The sequence below is a fragment of the Columba livia genome, chromosome 11, assembly GCF_036013475.1.
Source record: "Columba livia isolate bColLiv1 breed racing homer chromosome 11, bColLiv1.pat.W.v2, whole genome shotgun sequence".
NCBI classification, from domain to species: Eukaryota; Metazoa; Chordata; class Aves; order Columbiformes; family Columbidae; genus Columba; species Columba livia.
The window spans coordinates 4,931,163-4,953,221 of record NC_088612.1 but is presented as its reverse complement, the minus strand read 5'-3'; the positions used below and the strand labels follow the sequence as shown (position 1 = coordinate 4,953,221).

Genomic DNA, 22,059 nt, shown 5'->3' with positions numbered 1-22,059 from the left:
TTGCACGTTTTCCTCATTCATTCGCCCTAAGGCAACATCTTTATTGTGGTCTTTGCTACTACACAAGCCCACACATCATTATAGTTGTTTACATACCATCACTAGCAATAATAATAATAGCTAAGTAATAATTCTTCATTTGAATGTGATGAACGGCTGCATCTCTCAGTAAAAATAAATACATGGGGAAAGGGAAAATACATCATTGTTACTAGCAAATGAGGCATAGTGCAAGAAATTAAGATATCTGTCTTACGGAAAAGCAGGGAAAAACAACTTTGCAAGGAAGTCTTAAACCAACAGGCATAAGCATCATTTGTTGAACATAAGAGAAATTAATCGGGAAAAAGGATAATTAAGAGAGATATAAATGTTTGCTGAAGTTCTGTATAAGTGAATACCAGCAGGCATAAAATTAGACCTCAAATAAGAGCACAGATTACAGTTTCATACTTCAGCTGACACACTCAATTTGTGAAAGTTTTAAAAAAAATTCTACATTTTTAAAGGATAAAATGCATCCCATCAAGAGACACCCCGTAAGTTCCTGAACACTTAAATGCCTAGCTCCATAATAAAGAGGGTAAAGTTAAATTTCCCCTTTCAGAGCAGAACAAAGACTTATGGAGCTCCTTGCCCCAAGCACTGCAGCAGCCACAGTCCTGTTGAGCCCAAGGGCTGGGCCAGCACCCCAGCACCTATAAATATGTTCCATAGGGCACTGGTGTCCCTCTGCCAGCAATTTCTCTACCAGTTGTGGAGCAAGCAAAGGGAGAAGACAGAGGAAAGCATCCCACCCTTAGGGTGTTTCTTGTGTGCAAAACATTTGTGGCAGGCAGCGTGCTGGTCAGGCTTCCCCATCTCACTCCATAGTGTCCTTGGACAACCTTGCTGAGCTAGACAAAGCCTGGGATTTCAGGGGCTAATGCCTTGTCAGGGTTCAAAGGCAGTTCATGAAAATGCTACCAGCTGAGAGTTAATAAGGCAAAGGTGAGCCTGCTCAAGCTCAAGGCTTTAGAAGGAAAGGGAGGTAAGCAGGCTGTTTGCTTGTGGGGGTGATGTGGGGTAGGAAGAGAAGAGGTCGGTGATGGGTCATGCAATGCGATGATGCTCTCGCACCTTTCAACACTTTGCTTTTGCACTTTTAGGCTTGTCGGGGCAATGCAGTAAGTGCTATGGTCAAACCGGCACCTCTCTGCTTTGGGCAAAATGAATCTGCTGAGAACCTGCTGTTGAGATGGTGGGTCCTGCTCCCACCTCTCTGGGCTCTGCTGGTCTCTTTCACCTGCAAAAACAATTGTGCTGCACTGGAGCAGGGATGGGTGCTGGGCAGGGTGAGATTGAAGCATTAGGGCTCTTCAGTGCTCTGGGCATTTAGAAAGTCAAATTATTGTCCCTGGTAGGATTAGACTCTTGTTTTCAGTCCTCATAGCTTTAGATGTTATTTGGTGATGTGTCAGTGAGAATTTAGCTCTCTCTCTGAAGCTGGAATAGCTGCGTTCATGACTTTGACAGAGCTTTCTGTACCAGCGAGGAGGGAAAGCAAATAGATTGGAAATATTCATTTAATAGCACTCTAAAGCAGCTTGTCCATACACTGCCACACATCCAGAACATGTAGCAGTGAGGGGGCATAATGCTTCAACATTCTTTTTTTTTTTTTTTTAAATTACTCACAAGCTCATGCTGAAAAACTCTCACGCTTGTGCTCTTTAATATAAATATGTCAATATTAAAATAATACCATTATTAGACTTCTAAGTTTTTTTCTGTAGAGAGGCTGCAAGATAACTCCACCAGCATCTGTCTGAAACAGCTGGGTTTTAGCACAGCAGAAAGCAAAGACCTAAGACCTGTTTCATCAAAGAGAGTCTATATTTCTGTTTCATGTTTTTCTTCCTCTCCTGAACTGTTTAAATATGGCAATTTAGCCCCTGGTCTTTGTCAACATATTCCAGCCTCAAAGCCTTCAAAGATGGCCAAAAGTGCTTCTTTGTTTTTCCTCTAAGTCCTTTTACCACTCTATTAGAGATTAACCATAATGTTTAAAAACAAAAATTCAGGAATGAGTCAGAGACATGAAAGCAAGTGGCAGCAATTTGGAGCTGATACTCGTCTTTGATGTTCAGGGACTGATTAGTATTTGTGCAACTACTCCAAGCCCTGCTTGTCCTGAGTGTGGAGCTGGCCTGGTGACAAGGCAGAGCATCAGTCTATCTCTACTCATAGCAACATGGAAAACTAATTTTAAGGGCTACTGAAGTGAATTTTACAGAAATGTTACAATAAGCTAATTTCTACAGATGCATGGATTTATGCAAGAAAGCTGGAGTGTTAGCTTTTTCTTAGGAGCTTGTATCATTAATCGGTTTACTATTGCAATTAGTGCACGTGTGCGCATATCCCTGCTGGAAAAAGGCTCAGATTTCTGCGTTGTGGTGAACAGTGGCGGAGTAAAATAATCAACATCTGTATTTAATGAAGCGGCATCATGTCCATATAACTCTTTTTTTTTTTCTGAATTAAACTGTTTGAGCTTTAGTTTCCTTTTATATTAGTGAGCGAGAAGTCTCTCGGTATTCCCATAATTAATCATAAGCCCGGTGTATGTTATTTCAGTTTTGCAGAGATCCAGACGGTGCATATTCATTAAAACTTAGTTCAGCCTTTACTTTTGTTTCCTAACGATTAATGTTGCCCTGGCACAGAGAACTGGGGAAAGGTCTCTTTACCCCTGTAGTAACAGAAAGGCTGGGATCAGGCTGGGTTCAGGCGGGGATCAGGCTGGGATCTTGCTTTCCTGGCATCCTGTATCATACATGGATTTGTGACTGAAAACTTTTTTACTAGAACAATACATAAGAAGCTGGGTACTGTAGTTTCTTAACGAAGTGGAGACATTGGAGTAGAAAGATGAAGGCTTTCTGGTTTAACCATGAGAGGAAATATGGGGTGCAGGCAGGCTAAGCTCTGCAATAAAAACAGAGGAGCACGAAGTTCAGCGATTTTATTAGAAATAAAAGCACAGACTGGGACCTTCATCTTTCAGGGAGTAGAAAAGTCTCCTGTTATGGGTGAATTTGCCACAGGCATCTCATAAAGGAGATGGGACACACTTCCAGGTGGGAAGACAGCATGTTGGCTCCAGTCTCTCACAGGCTGCGATACCAGCTGTCTTGTAGAACATGGGATTTCCTGCAGTACATTCACAAATCCTGCACCCCTTATTAAAATGATATTACTTGGATAAAGCTTTCAGCAGAAGCAACATGAAAAAAAAAAATAGTCCAAGTCTGCTACATATGGCCAACAATAGGCAATGTGACTTTCTAAAAGCCATGTTGGACCATAAAACACCCCATCATCCCCCCTGCTCCTCCTTAGCTCATGTCCCCTCCTGCCTGGGTCTCTCTGCTCCTTCCCAGCTCTCATAGTGTCATGCTTGTCAGTGGGCTATTCCACATTTTAAAGGCTCTAAATCTGGAAACCTTATCCTGACTGCAGTCAGACAACGGAGATGGAGAAACCCATAATTTCTGCTGTCTCCTCCTTCAGTCACCACATCTCAGAGATGTCTCCAGCTTTACATGGCAGAAGTTGCTGTGAGATTAATGAAGACACAGAGATTCAGCCTTGGGAAACAAGATGGTTGGGCCATATTAATTTTCTCCAAGGATTTTATAACCTCAGATTTGAATGTGACTTATTAGAAGAGGTCAGAGAAGAGAGAAAGCCTAGGAGAGAAAGGGGGTTGCAATTAGGTGCATATAACTGGAATAATTCTTCAATTTCCATGCATGATGAAATGAATCTGTCCTGGCAGAGCTATCATGAAGAGAGGATATGTTGCAGTATGTGTTTGTGAAATGTTTCTCTTGTCCAGGATGAAAGACAAAGCTGTTTGTGTAGCAGCATGTTGCAATACTTTCATATTTGATCTATTATTTAAAAATGGCTGAATGTGTGGTTGTGCCAGATGGATTCACATCTGTATTGGGAAAAATCAGGTGTAGACCGCAATGAGGTGTTAATTTTTAAGCAAATTTAAAACAGAGCTAAGAAGAGTCTATAGCTGAGAGTCTCGCAGTATCAAAGGTAAAGAAAAAATGCATAGAAACTATTTTTTTTTTTAATTTGAACTCCTTTTAAAGTTAACTTATGAAATATGAACCTTTTCTGCTCCTCAAGTCCAGGCTATGCCTGCTTTTATAGTTTCTGAGGGCTCATTTGTACTCTTGTAAGGTACTGTATCCCATTCTTATCAGCTGAAAGATTGTCTCTGGGAACAGTTTACTCTTTGCCAGTGGATTCTAAGGCATATGATCGGTTCAGTCATGAACGAGAAACTGTAATAAATGGGGCACTTCTTTCACTGACCCACTCTATCCTCTTGATGTAGCACTTGCAGGTTTGTTAAGGTGCTCAGAGATTAATGTAGACAAAAGGAAATACAGCGCAGGAACTCTGGCTTAACCATTCATTTTGAGGTAAAGAGTAATTACTTTAGAACAGTAGTTAGGGTGACAACCTGGGATTTAGGGAAGTTGTGTTCAGCTCCCTGCTTCACCATGTGTGATGTTGCACCTCTGTGCCACGGCTCCAAATCTATATAATGGGACAACTGTATTTTCGTACTTCACGGGGCTCTTGGGAGAATAAATGTCTTTAAAACTGTAAAATGTTCCGTTAACCTGACAATGAGATCGTATAAGTGTATTACATAGATTTGGCAGAATCCAATGAAGGTGGCTTTAAAATAATATTAACATATATCTTCTTGAGTTTGATTCCATGAGGAGAGACTGTTCTGCATCTATATTTCAGGCTATTAATCATCTTGCTCATCCATCCATTGCTCAGGATGTTCCCTGGCCCTGAAAATCCAAAAGAGCTTTATCATGAACTGCATATTAGAATATTTCTTCCATTTGACAGAACTCCTGGATCTGACATTTTCTTAAGTATCTTATATTTTTTGCTAAACTAACAGCAGTTAACAGCATACAGTGCTGATTTTTACAAGGTGTCCTGTAACTCAGAGGACTAGTTTGCAGATTTGAACTTTGCTTGTCTTTCTAGATGTCTTGCCTGGGCTCTAGAGATAGGCCAATTCCAATGATTAAGAAGTTCTGTTAGTATCAGCACTATCCAGAGTTTCTGCTGCTTTATCTCTGTCTTGCTTTTAGTCCCAGCTGAAATCAAGAAGTAGAAAGGGAAATTGAAGGAGAGTGATTGTTATTAATTAAAAGAGAAAGTTAAAAAATTATCCAAACTTCTTTAGTGTCTCAAAAAAACGTTCAGGTATGTGATGTCTTAAGCTTCTTGAACAAGTTGATATCTATTCCTTCTTTATCTGGGTCCATTCAAGCATACCACACAGTTGATATGGGTCCCATGTAGCTTTATCTGAATCAGTTCTCCCAAAGTCTTAAAGTACATAATTAAGCTCTTTTTAGCCACTGGAAAACTGCCACTAAATTTGAAATCTGTCATGGTAATTTTGAGGCTAAAGGAATTAAATTTAACAAGAGATATTATTGCTAATTATTACCCTATCTCCAGTGTTTTGCACTTGCCTGAATTCTTTAAAAGTTTTGTCCCTTCCATAGCTGCCTGATCATCAGAATTTTAATTAACACTAATCAGGATGTCTCAACCGTGACTGCCTATAGATTAATCTGACTTAATAGTAGGTGTTCATCTCAAAGGCTCATTGTATTTGCTACTTGGGGTGACATAGATGTCATGGTTTCCAGGTTTGATATAGCTTTTCCTGAAATTATTTGAATTGAATGAACTGAATTGAATTTGTAATTTCAAAGTAGATTACCACTTTTTTGCATTATGGCAAGCTTGAAAGAGGCTAAATCCTTTTTGGAACCACTTATTGTTGCCACTGATACCATATTTAGATGCAGGGTGTGATTTTTATCCCAAAGAAGTAGAGACGAACTGCTTATACTGGCCAATTTTTTGTTGGTAATTTAGTTTATTGACTTCAGCAAATATCTTCATTGATTCCCTGTAATTGTTGGCATCATATTTTTCAGTGGTATTTAATAAACTCCTCTGGAGTTCTTAATAGGTTGGGTATTATTAGAAAAGATAAATTCACATACGTGAAGAAGAGACGGGGATCCATACATCTTTCCTTCAAGGGGTGAACATCCATTGAAGAGCAGTGGTTGTACATCACAGTTCTCAATGAATAGGAAAGAAAATGTTGGCTGGGAGAGATTTTTTCACCAACTTATTCCCATTTATGAAATTGTTGTCTATCCTCAGTTTTCCTGGGGCCAACATTTGACTTTATAGCTATTGCTTTCCCTTTATTTCCCTTTTCATTTTCAGTAAATGATGCTGTTTACAGAAGAACACGACAACAGCTGTACTGGGCTGTTGCAAGAGACCTGATCCTGCAAAATGTTCATTTATAAATAAGATTTTTGAAGGCAATATTGAAAATGAGTGAGTTATTTTGAAAAAAGGGCTGTGCTAAGACAGGTCTGCATAGCAGGACAGCGTGACCGGGTCACTGTGCCACATCAGGCGTGACATTCTCAGGAAACTGTAATGAGAAGCTCTGTACTGTGGTTGCTCTTTGATAGCAATACTCAGGGTAACATAAAACCTGCTGCCAACATGGTAGAAATTGAATGAGAAAGAAATTATGGTAACCAATTGCCATTAAACAGGTAGAAAAAAACAAACCCAAGGTTTCTTCTGCATCTCAGCTTGTGGTCTGACGTTCAGATAAAACACCATAACTTCCAGTGATTAACTGTGAAACACTGGAAGTGAGGCAGTTTAATTTGTTCTCAAATACAGCCTTACATACTTGCGCCTAGGCACTTCTTTTGAATAGCACAGCCTTCTGTGACACTGTGGAGCATTTTTATGTGCAGACTTAATTGGAACAGTCTTATTTATAGTGGTGAATATTCATTCTTGTTAAAGGTGATTCTGAGGGAGGCTAATAAATGTTCTCGCTTTCCTTTGCATCAGCTAATGATCTGGAAAACAAATATACTGCCATTCCTTGGGAACCTGATTTTGCAGCGCTGGATTATGCTGGACAAAAGTTGTATTTCACCTTCTATTTATTTATTATTCACATCTCTCCAGTGCCCGAAGTTCCTACCATGATGCATCAGGCACAGACTCAATGGGCAGTCCATGTCCCAGAGCTGGCAATTTAAGTCTGAGACGAGAGACGATAGATGGAGCCAGAGAGACAAAGAAGTACGAGGAGATAATTAGACCCAATCCATCAATGCAACTGGCCATGGTCTTCGTGCACTAACGCTGTGGCAAAGGGTTGTGGCAGAAGAGTGTTTAAGGAGGGTCTTGTGAGACGCATGTGGCATACTATGCTGAAATACTACTTTTGATATGAGGCAACTAAGAAAGATTGTTTTAATCAGAGAATTTGACTGCAGAGGGAGTTATTTTTATCACCGATCAGTGGCTGTTCTTTATGGTACTTAGTTCTCAGCTTAGCTATCTGTGGTTTATCAGACTAAAGGTTGGCTTATGACATGTCAAAGGAGACATCAGCCCTTTGTGTAGCTACAACACAACATGGAGCTGCAGCTTTTCATAGAGTGAGGGATCTCAGCATGGACATATGAACTTCCAAAGCTGAAAGCTGAATGGGACTGGTTGTGTAACTCTTTTTTTTTTTTTTTTTCTTCTGCAGTGATGGTGTTTCATAATTTAAATTGCCAGAAACAATCAGGACATGCAGCAGTATCCTTTAACTCAGTTCTTTTATATAACCAAATGACACATTGCACTGCAGTGAGGGATTTGGGGAATCGGAGCCTGTCCTGGGCACTTACTCCCTCCTTTCTCAGCCAAGGAGAGAGGAGTGATACTGGCAGACAGAGCTCATGAATACTGAAATTTCATGGACCAATGCTCCTGTGAGCTGTCTGAGGACTTGAGCTGTGTCGCCTGGAAAAGGCCTGCACAGGAGCTACCCCTGCATGGGGGTCCCCGGGTAAAATGAATGACAAAGCATCAAAAGTTATCAGTGTCAGTGCTCTCCTCTAATGACTCCTGATGAGTGATCTCAGTCTGCCTCATAGATGCGTGCCCAGATAATTCAATCGAGATGTTATTTATGGGACACCAAAATGTGTTGCTCTAACCCCAAAGTAGAGATCTTGTCTAAAAATCAGGCCAGTATGAGGACTCAACCACAGCTCATTGTGTAGATGGGCTCTTTCCTGACTCATCCTGAGCAATGGCCAGGGAGTTACAAGTATTGATCCAACCCAGCAATTTGTAACTTTCAGAAACTATACCAAACTCTGACAGAAGTAGCTCTGGAAAGTCATGAACAGACTTTGGAATGAAAAGCTTCTGAATGGTAAAAACAACCTTACTTGCACCTTGTCTAATTCTTCTCTCTCCTTCTAAAAGTGGCTCCCTCTGCAAGCTTTTGAAATTAGCTCTCATTAGCCATTGACAATAAAGGAAGAGAAGGCATAAATTGGAAGCATGAATCATATCCCAATTTAGGCTGTCTCTTCTGTTAATACAAAAAGCATATGCTTCTCATATACTCCTCTGCATTAAGGCTAAGACGGAAGGTAGCAGAGGGAAAGCTGAACCATGCAGACTTTTACAATGAAGTGATTTCTATTTTACTTTAAACAAAAGAATAATAAATAAGAAAATTTTCTTCTTAGAACTGTCTTCGTCTTGTATCAGGTATGTGCCTAAACTAGTTATCCACGTCCAAATGCGTGGGAGGAAAGCTTGGTTTCTGGTTAAGTGCCTGCATGTCTGGGGTTAACTGTGCGGCTCTGATGCAGATTGTATGTGCTTGAGCAATCTTTATGTAATAATCTGCATTTTACAGCTGAGAAAATAAAAGTGCCCTGACACAGTTCACAGAAAGGGCTGTATGAGACCATTGCAGTAACAGGGAGCTTGCCCATGTGACCTGCAAGATCCTTTTAGCCTTAAATTCCTGAGCTCATGAGCTTGACAAGAGCATTAATATTTTTGAGGGCTTCAGGCACTATAATGATGGAATAAGTCAACAGAACAAAAGAACTTCTTTAAACAGACAGTAAGGATCTAAGAATCAAAACAACACCAGCTCCAAATAGTCCTTTTCTTGAAGGACCAGAGGTAACACAGATTAGGATTAGACTGTTGTAATGCTCAGTTGACAATGTAAAGCAAATGCTCATGAGAACATGCAAATACCTTTCAAGTAACGCACACGTACACCACCAGTGATGATACCCTAGATAGAAATAAAGTAACCCAGCTAACCCAGCCAGGCTGTGGGCATACTGAAATAATCCAAATATTTTCTTTTGAAAAAAACATATTTTTATTCTGTTGCAGTGTTTTGTATAAGCATTCTGTAGTGTTGTACTATATTCATAGTGAAATGCTCTTCTTTTTCTTTTTCCTGTATAAGATCCTTTCAAGTACCACCTGGTTAAGTTACAAAACTATACTTAGTTTACAGAAAGTGGCAACATTTAAACAGGCCCAACCTATTTCACAGAAAGAATCAGATATCAGTAAAAACAAATGTGTAGTATCAAAACAAAGACTGAATAATGATGACTTCCCAAATTCCACATGGTAGTAAAACAACGTTTGCTACTCAGGCAGCATAGCGACACGGCTGCTTAGAAACAACTTTGAAAAAACTCAGACTTTAAAATGTGCAAGCTAGCTGTGGCACTATTGTATGTTATTACAGCTTTTCAGGAGAGAAAGAAAAACAAGACAGTAGACAGAATGCTCTCTAAACTCTGTTTCTTTTCTCTTATGCTGTTAGTAGTGTCTTAGTAGAAGAAGAATTTCTCATTTGAGTAAGTGCTAAAAATGAGCTTCTGGAAAAATGCAGTGGTACAATTCATTGCATTGCATTGCAAATCCCAAAGTCTACCAAGAGATGCAGTCAGTGGTGAACCACCTGGGGAGGAAGGTGATGAATGTAAAAAGTCATTATCCCTTGATTTTTTGGTGAAGTTAGATGAGGACCCAGTGATGCCCTGCCTGACATGACGGCAATGAAGTGGCAGTGTTTGCCCTTAACAAGTAACAAAACTTTAACAAGAGTTCTGGGGTATAATTAGCACTGTTTCTTGAAATTGTCCATACCCCTCCCCACAGGCCAAAAAAGTCCCTTTCTTCCCAGAGTGACACAAACAGGCAAACTGAGGAAACTGGGGTTTGGGACAGCATTTTTCCTTCTCTGCACCTTCTCATATGATGAAAATATACGGAAGTGGAAGTAAGTTGAAAAGTACAGTTTCTGAGTATTGAAAGTCCAGCCCCGTCCTGGTGTTCTCCAGTTGGGTCACCACTGGCCATGAAAACAGCTCCTGTTAGGGAAGTGAAGATGTGGTGTCTTCTCTGGAGGGTTTTTCACTTTGCTGGAAAACTTCCCTTGGACTCCATCTGTCTTTGGGTCAGACCTTCCTGGTGTCCCAAAGGCTCCTGGGTGCTCAGAAAGGGAATAACAACAGCAATAAGTCTTTCCCATTTCACAGCTGGCAGAAGATAGATTGGGTAATGCCTGGGTAAGAACAAGTAGAACAATTCGCATTAGAAGTCCACAAATCCACTTGACTAACACAGCTCAGGCCAGCAGCACCAGATAATGAAAGTTATTATATGAAATACAGCCCTTATTTTAGAAGTTAATACTCATTTTAATCTCCTTAAAGTTCTTTCTGTGAAAACTATAAATGCTCCATCCTTCCCAGAGCCTTTTCGGGTCTGCTGCATGAACTGTATAATATGCCAATGTTTAAGATTTTGTTCAATTTTATACTCAAAAGACTGAGCCCTCAGCTCTAATCTGTTAATGCCTGCCACTTGTAAAGGTGAGACACCAGCAAATGCTTTCTGGCTGTTTGGGTAGTTTAGTAGTGGCACTGATTGCCCAGGGAGATGTTTAGGAAATGGCTTGAGACGTTTTTGTTGTAGTAGTTTGGGTAGTGTTGCTTCTGACATTGGGAAGCCTGGTAGAATAGATGACCTCTTGAAGAGGCCCGTCTTCCTTTCTGTCATTTACCTTTTCTTTCTTGCCTTGGTCATGATGACTTAGTCTTTCCCTTGGTGTTCTTTGGAACAGTTTATGGCTCATGTTGATGTCTCCTTGTAGCTGGGCTGGCATGGATGGGCTTTAAACCCACCATACAGGGAATACAACCAGCTCATACACAACCAGGCCAGCAGCTCTACTTGTGTTTTGGAGGGGGATGCACATGGTGGTACAGAATCCATGGGTGCCATAAGTGTCTCTAGAAGCTTTTACAAACTGAGGCCATTTAAAGCAGCCTGAAGCTTGCTCTACTTTGTACTGGTGGCAGATTTGGCCTTTGGCCCATGCCAGGATCAGAAGGAGTGAAAAAACATCTCTGCCTATCTTTGCCTTCTTACAATAGCTACACTGAACAGCGCTCTACTCTGTTAAATCAAATTTCCTCAGTGCTATAGCTAGTGTAAACACAGAGGGTCGTCGAAGCTACACTGATTGCAAAACCAGTGTAAAAAGCAAGGAAAATTAGGTCTGTTCTTCTGCTAGCCAGTGTGTAATTTTTAGCTGGAGTGAGCATATTGCCACAAACCTGTCAGCAAACAAAATGTACAGCGATCAGAAATACCTGGGGAGAATGCGCTTATTGATGTGTGAAATGCCTCGGCTGTCACTCAAGTGATCCTTGTAGCTCCAAGGACAAATAAGCAGCATCTGCGCTAATGTTCTTTGCAGCGTTCAGTGCTGGCAGCTGTATTTTAGGAGGCTGGTTGTGCAGCAAGCCCTCACCACTCTTGCATGGGCTGCGTTTTCATCTCGTGTGCGTGGTCTGTGCCTTCCAGGAGCTTCAGCACAGATGTTTTTCCCCCTTTGCCCAGCACCTTCTCAGCCCAAGTAAATCTCAGGCTGTGAAGAACACGGTTTTAGTCACTGCAAACCAGCATTAGACGTTTCATGCTGTAATCAGAACTGGCAACTTCCAGTGAGCCTCTTTACTACTTAAAAGCAGAATTGGTTGTATAGTACTATAGCAAGGTTGAGATCATGAAGGAGCAATTTCTCTCACGTAGACCTATCTGGGGCAGTTAGATGACCTGCTCCGTAAGCTGTAATTTCAGAGCAGTTGGATAGAAAGCCAAATACAGGACTAAACCTTGAAATAATTTCTAGGATCCTTCTGAAAGTCCCGCAGCACACATTAAAAGTCCCATCACTCATGGATTTCTGGATGTACAATTCTGGCACTCTGAGCTTTCCCTGTTCAGTTAGCAGATGTTGTTCATTGTTTACAATCTGCATTCATCTGTCTACTTCTTTCTGCTCATCCATAATCAAGTTCTTGAGCTACAAATGAGCTATTCTACAACCCACAACCTTATGTTCATATCATAACCCATTAATCCTGAGCATGCTTTATAGGAGGTTTCTATTTCTAGAACAGTGGACAGAGGGTTAATAGATGTTGCACAGACACAAAACATTTTGTGTTAAAGCTGGTTGTAATCATATCCCTTGAGGTGTTATTGGTAGAAATCAGCTGTGGTCATAACTGTATAACAATCCACAACGTTTGATTATCCATCTCTTCAAATAACTATTAATTGTTCATTAGTGCTTTAATAAGTATTTATATACTCATCCTTCATGTAAAGCATTACTGCAATGTTAAAGTCTAGTATTAGATTAGTTAAATGTTAAATTAGTTAATGTTAAAGTCTAGTATTAGATTAGTCTAGTATTTAAATTCAACCAATTCAAAACTCAATAAGAACAAGTTTTTGGAGCATTTGCATCTCTTTGGCTGAAGGAGCTGAACATCAGGACTTAGTCCCAGATTTAAGTGGATGGGCGGGACTTTGTCTAAACACTGTGTGTGTGTGTCTTGCCAAAGTTGTTCTCCTGCGTTGCCTCTGATGTTAGAGGAAAGACCATGACATTATCAGAGCAAAATAGACTGAACCCACCTATTTCAGGTCTCAGGCTCAAGATGGGTCAAATCACACTCTGACTCTGGAGCTGGCCAGCTAGGAGAAACACCAAAGAGCTGAGGTAAAGTGAGACAATCCCCACCATCCCTGGCAGTGAAGACCTGATTCAGCAAAGTGCTCCAGGATATGCTCAAACCAAAGGGCTGGATGGATCTGTAGCACTTAGCCAGAGCAGGGGAGCAGTGTGGTTTACAGGATATCTAAGCTTGCACAGTGGCTGAGAGTATTTAGTTGTCCACATGTGGAGTGAGGAGCTTAGATACCAGTGTAGGACATTCATCTTTATCACATCAGGAGGTTGGAGAAACCTTGGAAATTTCAGCAGGGCATTCAATTCCCAGGCATATTCATTGAAAGGTCTTTTGTCTTTGGCTGCAGTAACTTTCTTTCTGGCTCTTAGGACTAATAACAGGAAAGCTAGCTAATGCTTATGAAAATATTTTGTACAGCTTCCAAGCTGGGCACTGCACTCTTTCTGGTGCATTTACACTTCAGTCGTCCTCCTTCATCATCTCTATATCCTACATCATCAGGCAGCAATGTGTCACAAGATTACATGTCACAAATTAAACCTCATAACAAGCTGTTCTGAGCTGGGAGAGTACAAGAAATATATTTGGGCAAATCATATGAGAGGCAAAGAAGAACAGCAGGTGTTTCCAATGGGCTAACATTTTCAGTTTGGCTATGAGACTGTGCTCTGGACCAATCTGTAGATAACATCCTCCAGCATCATGTCAAGGGGAACAATGGCTCTTTAGATCCCCGTGCTGCCGTGGTATCTGCGAACCCTGGGAGGGCCGACCCAAATTCCTTCCAACCTCACGCTCATCCAAAGATGCCCAAGAATTTCTTTATTCTCTGTCCCTGGCTCTCCATGGCTATAATCCAACACCTGCATTTGAGCCACTGAAGGCAAATATCCAAAATACTCACAAGGGAAATAGCAAGAAGGCAAAAGACAATCTGCCATGATATAAGGTGGGTAATTCCCTATCAACGCCTGAGCAAACACACAGACACTGTGGCAGGGAGCCGGACAGATGGTTAGAGAGGAGCAATAGGCTTCACTGAGGCATGGCCACCTTCGATTTCTGTTTGAAACAAAGGTATAACCTGGATAACAGTTGTCTGCTTGTTTACTTATTCAGGCCCAAGTCGAGGGGATGGATGTTCACATGGAATGTGCAGACACCAGGCAGGGTCCCCACCGGTTCTTCCTGTACATCCAAAAATGTCAGTCCATTTGTTCATCCCCTGGACTACTCTCCCTTTCCAGCCCACCATCCCTTTCGGTGCTGGCATCTTGAGCTTGGTGGTCAGGTGCCAAGTCCTCAGCTGCTGTGCCTGGACACAGCCCCGCTGCCCGATTGCAGACGGTGCTGCAGCAATGGATCTTATCTTCCCTTTGGGGATGTCTGTGCTGTCCTTGGACGCTGTCCTGCTGTCCTGCCAGGCAATCCCACAGCTCCTTTGTGCAGGGTAAGAGAGCACCTGCCACCAGTGCAGCCTCCGAGCAGGTAGACAGTACCACAGATGGGGAAGAAGCTGAATTCCTCCCCTTTTCTGGGTGAATTTCTAAGTGTCCAGCCTTGGGCAGCCCCCAGGGAAGGGTCTCTGGGAGGCAGGCAGCCCTGTGGCAGCTAGGCTGGCCCTGCAGCATCGCTCCAAGCAGGCAGAAAATACTTTAAAAGCTTGTATTTCATTCATTTGCTCTTTTCTTTCATCCAGCTATCAGTGCAGTCAGCTTACCTCCGATGTCGCCTTTAAAGTGATTTCCCTTGCCACTTTCGCAAACACAAGTTTATCCCTCCTAGAGAGGTAAACCGGGGATATGTTTAATATGAAAAGAGAGAGGCGAGGTAATCAAACACCTGCTCCCACTAAAACAAAGCTTTCCCTCTTCACAGGCTATTGAGCACTGATGAGGAAAGGCAAAGGCTCACACCAATCCCAAGCCGGCACGAGGTCCAGCCTTTGAAATGGGTAAATCTGGATTGTAAAAGTAGAAATACGAACCACACTCTGTGCTTGAGTCTCAGCTGCTCTGCCCAGGTTGGAGAATGTTTTGCAAACATTTCAAGTTTAAAGCTACAGCTGCTTTCACTGCTGCCTGTTCCCATTGTCAAGCAGGGAAAGCACAAGAGTTAATTGGATTAATTTAAGAAAAAATACCTTTGTTATTTTCGCTGGAGCCCCTGGGGCTCAGATCCCACTGACTTCAGCCAGACCTGGCTGTGCTTGGCCTGTTTTGCTCAGGGCTTCGTGCTGGTCCTGGGGTCGCTGAGCTGATGCGGCCACAGGTCTGTGCTGGGAACCACCTCCGTCTGCCCATGTAGCACGTATCTGTGACTCCCCAGCACTGCCCTGGCTGCTGTGGGGGGACCCCAACTTCCAAACAAGCCCATATGATGGGCATTTCTTGCTTCCCTGAAGGACTTGTCTCATGCAGGATTTCGCACCTTGACGTGCAGCCACTCTGAGGCTGCAGGTGACTTGGATGCACTTGGAGAATGATGTTTTACAGTATTGAGGGTAAAAAAAAAAGTATGGGGTCAGAGGATTAAAAACAAGCCCAAAAGCTATAAGGCTTTCTATACCTCAACTTTCCTACCGTTCACATGGCAATGACACTATGAAAGCAGACGAATAGTACTGGCTGGTCCTAGTACTTCATCAGGTGCCCTTTTCTTGCCCAGTGAAAGGCAGCAGTGCCCTCACAAATGTCAGAATCACTGGTTGTCCATGAATTTGAGATGGTTTCTCCTGGCCTCTAATGGCTGACTTGCAATAATTTCAGTGGCACCTGCACGTGATGCCTATCAGCAGGCAATCAGACACCTCATGTTTCTCTTCTAACACACAATTCTCCATGCAGGATGGTCATTTTCTCTGGCCAGGAGCCCCCTGGCCCTTTGGCTGTTACCTTAGTCTGCAACTTGAAAGAAGAACTTTCTCTACAGCAAACACCCGCTAGGATCGACTGCCACGGAAATAAGCACATATATCATGTGGAATACAATGACATCAGCCCCAGAGAGCTCTCTCCCAGATCAGATGTCTAAAAAATCCCATCTGATGTTGGCTGCCCTGAAAGGCTGGAGATGCAGAGGTATGTATAATATTTCAGACAAGGAGCCCCCAAAGCTAATCTCTGCAAACCTCTATAGACTGCACTAATGCTTGAATTGTAACCAGAAGGAAATAGGCTGCCAAAATATAGCAGGGCTCAGGGATGTTATGCACATAGCTGTTTTATATTCTCATCTGCACGGTGAACATTGTGCACCACCTATTGTACTGCTCTCCTTGCCCGTATTTCATTATAGGTTTGCCATTTCTCAGAGTGTAAAAATAGGGTGTGCTGGCATGGTTTAAATGGTGCTAAGAGCACCGTGGAGAGGCACAGCGATAGCTGCGAGGGAAACAAGGAAACAGAGGAGTTGTCCTGAGCAAAGAGCAATATCAAGCAAACGCTGAACCGACAACCTCTGCTGCTGAAACCAAAATGCTCTGGCAAAAAGCCACCAACACATATACACATATATATATATATATATATATACATATACATATACATATACATACACACACACACAAATACACACAGCAAGCTGCAGCCCCAAAGAGGAGAGCACGTCAGAAATGCACTCAGCGAGTAAAGCCTCAGCTGTGTAAGACACTGCAGACAGGATAATCCTGCTGTTTCACCCACCTGTGGTAAACTGGGTTTGGATTTGGAAGGCTATTTTTCATGCTTTCCACCTGGTAAATTCAAAGGCAAGTGGCTGTACAGCGGTGCAGGTCTCACAGCTCCCCAGGGTCCAGGATGGTTGGAGGAAACCGAAGGGGAGGTCTCCAGGGCTGGTTTTCTGAACGTGTTGTGGTTTTGCTCCACTGCAGCATGGTGCAGCATTCAGTGCTATCCCGGACACTGAATTTTCAGTACCGATATGTCCCATGTAAGATCTGCTCCTGGTGGGCTTTTGTTTGATGCTGGAGCCGGTCTGTCCAACCTTGTGGTGGTGATATTCAGGGAACAGAGACCTTTGGCTCTCTTTCAGATCCCTGATGGAATAAGGACCATGTGTGGTCAGAGGAAAAGAAAATAAGGAGAAAATTGGTTGGAAGTGATCTTGGAGACTTGTTTGCCAGGATTTAATATGTTTTGGATAACTGACAACTGGCCTTCCATAGTCACATTTTTCTCTCAAATATTTCTATTTCCCCAAGCAACATTTACCTCTGCTTTTAAAAGAAAATACAGTCAGAACCAGAACATCACAGTGCAGACTGATTGACGGCTTTCAGACAGCCCTCCAAGCCTCCTAAACATGTTAACTCACCTCTCCCTGGTGACCAGCTCCCAGGGATTTCAGCATGAATGAGGATGTATCTCTGCCAAGAAGCATTAGTGCAAACATCATCATTCACAAGAGCCACTCACTATTTCTGGGCTGAAATTATCCACAACAATATTTTTATAATTCTGTTTTTAATTTCTAGTTGTGGGCACGAGAGTCACTCTTCCAGCTGCATAGATAGCTTTTCTCATTATCTAACACGTTAATATTTTTTCTTATAGTGAGAAACCAGTTAATGATTGAGATTTTTGGTTTTTATCCTAAGATAAACTACAACTTTGAATGAAAAGGATCATGTTTGTGTTTCACAGTAAAATGTGATATGTTTTGCTTGTAAAGCTGAATTTCATTTACAAATACTAAGGGATAAAAAGACAGTGTTTAGGTAAGGTGTTTATATTAATGTTTGGGAGAGATGAATTAAAGAGGTTTTTGGCTGGGAAGAGATGTAGGATATTTAAAATTTGCCAAATCTAGTGAATAGATTGCTTTTCTCTTGGGTAGAATCACTTCTTTGATCCAGGGAATTAAAACTACTGCATCTGGATAGGAAAGACAACTTTGAGAGGTCAGTTAGTAACAAACCCCAAGATCTCTGGATCTGCTATAAATGTGATGAACTTGTAAATGAGAGATCCAGACATGCAACACTTTCCTGCAAGCCTAGGGAATTCAGTAAAACACAGCCCAGCCAGCTCACCCATGGTTCGTCTGCACTCCCCAGCTTTAATTTCATCCCTTACCTGAAATACAGGAGACCAATGCCATAACTAAATCTCAGTATCACAAATTCAAGTTGCCAGGGCTGGTACATGGTCAGTGAGTCTCTGGTATATAGATACTCCCAGGTATATGGGCCTTTTTCTACTGCCAAAGCTCCTCAGCAACTGCACATGCTGGATTTATCAGACTTTATGAGATATGGCACCACAGAAATTGGTCTGAGACTGCCAGACTATTTACTACCGCTGTACCAGAATAATTCATATGTTTATTCTCTATCCTGAATACATCCAAACCTAAACCTCCCAGGTGAAGTTGCACTGATTTAAAGCTAACATAAATCTGTTGACCCTCAGTAAACCATGCTGTGCTTTTTTTTTTTGGTGAAGGGAGAGAACATGGATCTGTTCAGTGTTGTAAAAAAGAAAGCAATTTTCCAACCGTATGCATCAAACAAATTTCCAGATCCTCTATGCTATCACCTCCTTTCGCTTTTTCCCATTTGCTTTTATCTCCCAGACTCTCTACAGTCTCTCCTGCCCTCCCCTAAATTTTCTCCCCAGCCTCTTGCATAAGGAGAGCTGTACACAGAAATGCTCTTGGTTTATTTGTTCCCCTCTAAGCAGGGAGGGCAAACAAAATAAAACCAGGTCCCTCTGCGTGCTGTATATCAGTGCATTTCATCAGCGTGGGCTGATTCACCGTCTATCTCAGGCACTGCCCGATCCGGAGCTCTGTGGGGAGGAGGTGACCCTGGGCTGCTGCACTGGGAGTGGATAACTGATGTTTTATTACTGGGCTGATATTTTTCCCCTTTGGGATATCAAGTTGATTTAAGGGGGGGTAAATTTTTCTCTTGCCTGCTGCTGGCCAGATTTCGGAAAACCTCCTGATTTGGGACAGCCTGAGTCATTTTTAAGCTCATTTTCAGCTCCCACTGGCTTCCCATTAAGCTGTTTTTGTAGTTCACTTCCAAGAATAGGAGCCTGTGCCATCCAGTGCTTCTCTGTCCCTTCATCACTTCCAATCTCTCACCTGCTTTCTGTACTTCGGACAAGAAAAGGAATAGGCCAGAGTTTATACAAATCTCTAAGTTCATTTTACTGGTTTATTGCAATCGAAAAAAGATGTTCATGCTGTGAATGCATTAATACATTCTGATTAGCCTCAAATAGTGGTAGGAGGAGATAAGATAAACTCTTAACATCTTTAATAAGTATACAGCAATGTGTTAAATTGGTTTAGCAGCTTTAGGAAGAGTTTAAATGAGGCATCTTTTTTTTTTTTTAAATGACATATTTAGAAAAAATTAGCCCTTTTGTTCTTTAATGACACATTCACTTATATCAGTTAATGTTGCATGCTACTTCTACAGGCATTGCTGTGTAAAGAGCATTGTTGCCATCCAAAGCAAATAACTACTTCCTTAGCTATTCTGCTGATTAGCTAATTTTAACAGTGCAGACTTTCTTCATGAAATTCTTGGCTAAACATGGCATCGACAAGAGTCTTCTGTGCAGCTGCAAACACAGTGGCCCATGGCCATGACCTCCAAGGTTAGTGATAACAATGAATTCAGAGGGTCCGGACCAAAGCAGTTTTTCCAAACTAGACCATTTCTGTACCGAAAATGGTTTGATGAAAACACTTCATCCCACCCACCACGCCTTTCCTCCACAGCTTCAGACCTTCCCTGCACACACCAGATAAAAAGATTTGTCCATGTCATCCAGTTGTCAGTCTCCATTCTGCCTGAATGTCCCGTATATACCAGGACTAGCAAGCAGTTCCACACCTAAGCCAAATGTACAGAGAGACCTAACAATGTCAAAAGAGCAGCTTGGGGGCAGCACTTGGGTTTCTATATGGTTGTTCCCTTGCAAGGGTCCCAGACCTGGTGAGCAGAAGAGGGGGGGAACGTGATGCCCATGGACTCTGGATCCTGCAGTGTGCAGTAAACAAAAGAAACCCCCAGAACCTACAGGCTAATTTGGTTAGAAATGTTGGCCTTGGTGAGAGGGTGTATTTGTTGGGTTCTAATAACTGCCAAGGTTATAAAATGCAGATCTCCCACAGGGAGTTACATAGGCTGAACAAATTTCTCCTCCATCATAATTTTACCAAGAAAGTATCTGTTGGTATTTTTAAGGAATACTGAGGATAGGAGAAATTAATCCCTTTTTATTTTTATTTTTTAATTTATTTTGGAGTTACAGATTGATAAAAAAGCAATTGGATAAATTGGATGAATAACTATATCATCTATATTTTTCCCTGTCTTCTTTAAAATGTCAATAAGAATATGGGAGTTTTTTCCATGCCTTTTAGGAGACTATTTCACAGAGATTTTGTCCTGTTTCTTAGCTCAGACTTTCCCTTCTGTCATTTTTATCATGCTCCCCTTAGCATCACAATTTTGTACATACAAAATAATTCTTTTCAGTCTGCCTGAGCATAGTAACCATAACCCTAGTCATTACTCAGTGAAGCTATATATATTTAGTTCATCATCTTTTCTCATAATTCAATCTTTTCAACCCTCAAATCATTTTAACTGCTCTTTGAATTGTCTCCAATTTGTCTATTTTTTCCCTTGTAATGAGGTGGCCCAGAGCTGAATGCTGTATTCAAGGCAGGCTGCCACCAAAGTAATGGGAACCAGGATGATTTCCATTATCTGCTGTTTGACACAAAACTTCATGTGAATACATTGCAAGAAAAGGTCTGTTCTTGCAAATGTAATAGCACTGAAAACATACACAATCTTTATGTTCTGCATTTAACAATGGGGATCCCAGGCATCTGGATTTCCTGGATTGTCCTGTTTGTCAGTCCTGACTCTTTGTCCATGGGGAATTTGGCCTTTTGGTCCTGATTCCAGATGCCGATGTCCAGGTAGCTGAGGACCTCCTGGTGCTACCCAAAGGTACAGGTTCACATCACCACTTCTGCAGTGGTGGCTCTGGATCCAGGTGGTGTCAGGATCCAGGAGTTTATACCCTCTTTACTCCTCAAATCCTGCCCTGTGGCAGGTCCCTGCCTCCTCGGTTGCACCGGGACAGCCAGGCAAGGCAGCAAGCTGGTCCAGATGGGCTCCCACCAGCTCTGCTGCAGAAGGACTCTGTGTGCAGACCCAGACCTCAGGGATACCCTTTCAGGACTAACTCTCTTCCTGCAAACTGTAAGGCAAAGTCATGTCCTATTTTCTGCAGTGTGATATCAGTAAGACTGAGAACATCAGAGGACTGAAGTTGCAACATGCAAATGAAAAGCAAGCTCAAAACCACTGTGACATTCCAAACTTACCTTGGGCCCCTCTTACAGGGGAAAAGTTGGACTGAGCCTTGTTCCTAACACCCTGCAGGTCTCAGGTTTCCTTTTGCATTATCCAGAAGTCCTGTTCCTCCTTGCCCTTCCAGAAATGCATCGTTCAGCTTCTGAAATCCTTCCTGAGCTCCAGCTCATGTCGGGTCATAGGACTCAGCTCAAGCCAAACTCTCCACTTGAAGCATCCACTGATCCATTTTTATGGTACAGCCGTCACATAAATACAGCACCAAGTTCTCTTTATGGCCATCTGGGGACTTGGTAGCCAGTCTAATAGCCCTGTTATTTTGATGTTAAATTGAGCAGCAACAGTAGAGAAAAACCAAAAATCAAAACCCAAGCAAAACAAGGCCCCCCCACCGTCAACAGGTTTTCTGAAAATTGTTATATTTCCTTCCATCCATGTGCCAGCATGACAATGGCTGTTCCCTGTTCCTCGCATCAGTAATGGCAAAGAGCAAAAATCAATAGCAGGAAAGGAGGATCAATGCAAACAGAAATGGCAAGTTTTTTTTAAAAGATTTTTGGCAGAGGGGTTTTAAAAAAACGATGCCATCTGTGGTATTTCTTTACAATGACAGCATACGCTGTGGATAATGCCAGTCCCACATCAATAACGTCTGCTAATGCCGCTTTC

General features: G+C 42.1%; 1 long non-coding RNA gene across 1 annotated transcript; it reads right to left on the bottom strand.

Moving 5' to 3' along the window:
• Positions 1-9,328: 9,328 nt before the first annotated feature.
• On the bottom strand, positions 9,329-21,842 carry LOC110359920 (uncharacterized). The gene is made up of 3 exons (XR_002415457.2): positions 21,402-21,842; positions 16,724-17,076; positions 9,329-10,555 (listed from the first exon to the last, which is right to left on the bottom strand). It is a non-coding gene; the product is annotated as an uncharacterized LOC110359920 (long non-coding RNA).
• Positions 21,843-22,059: the final 217 nt, after the last annotated feature.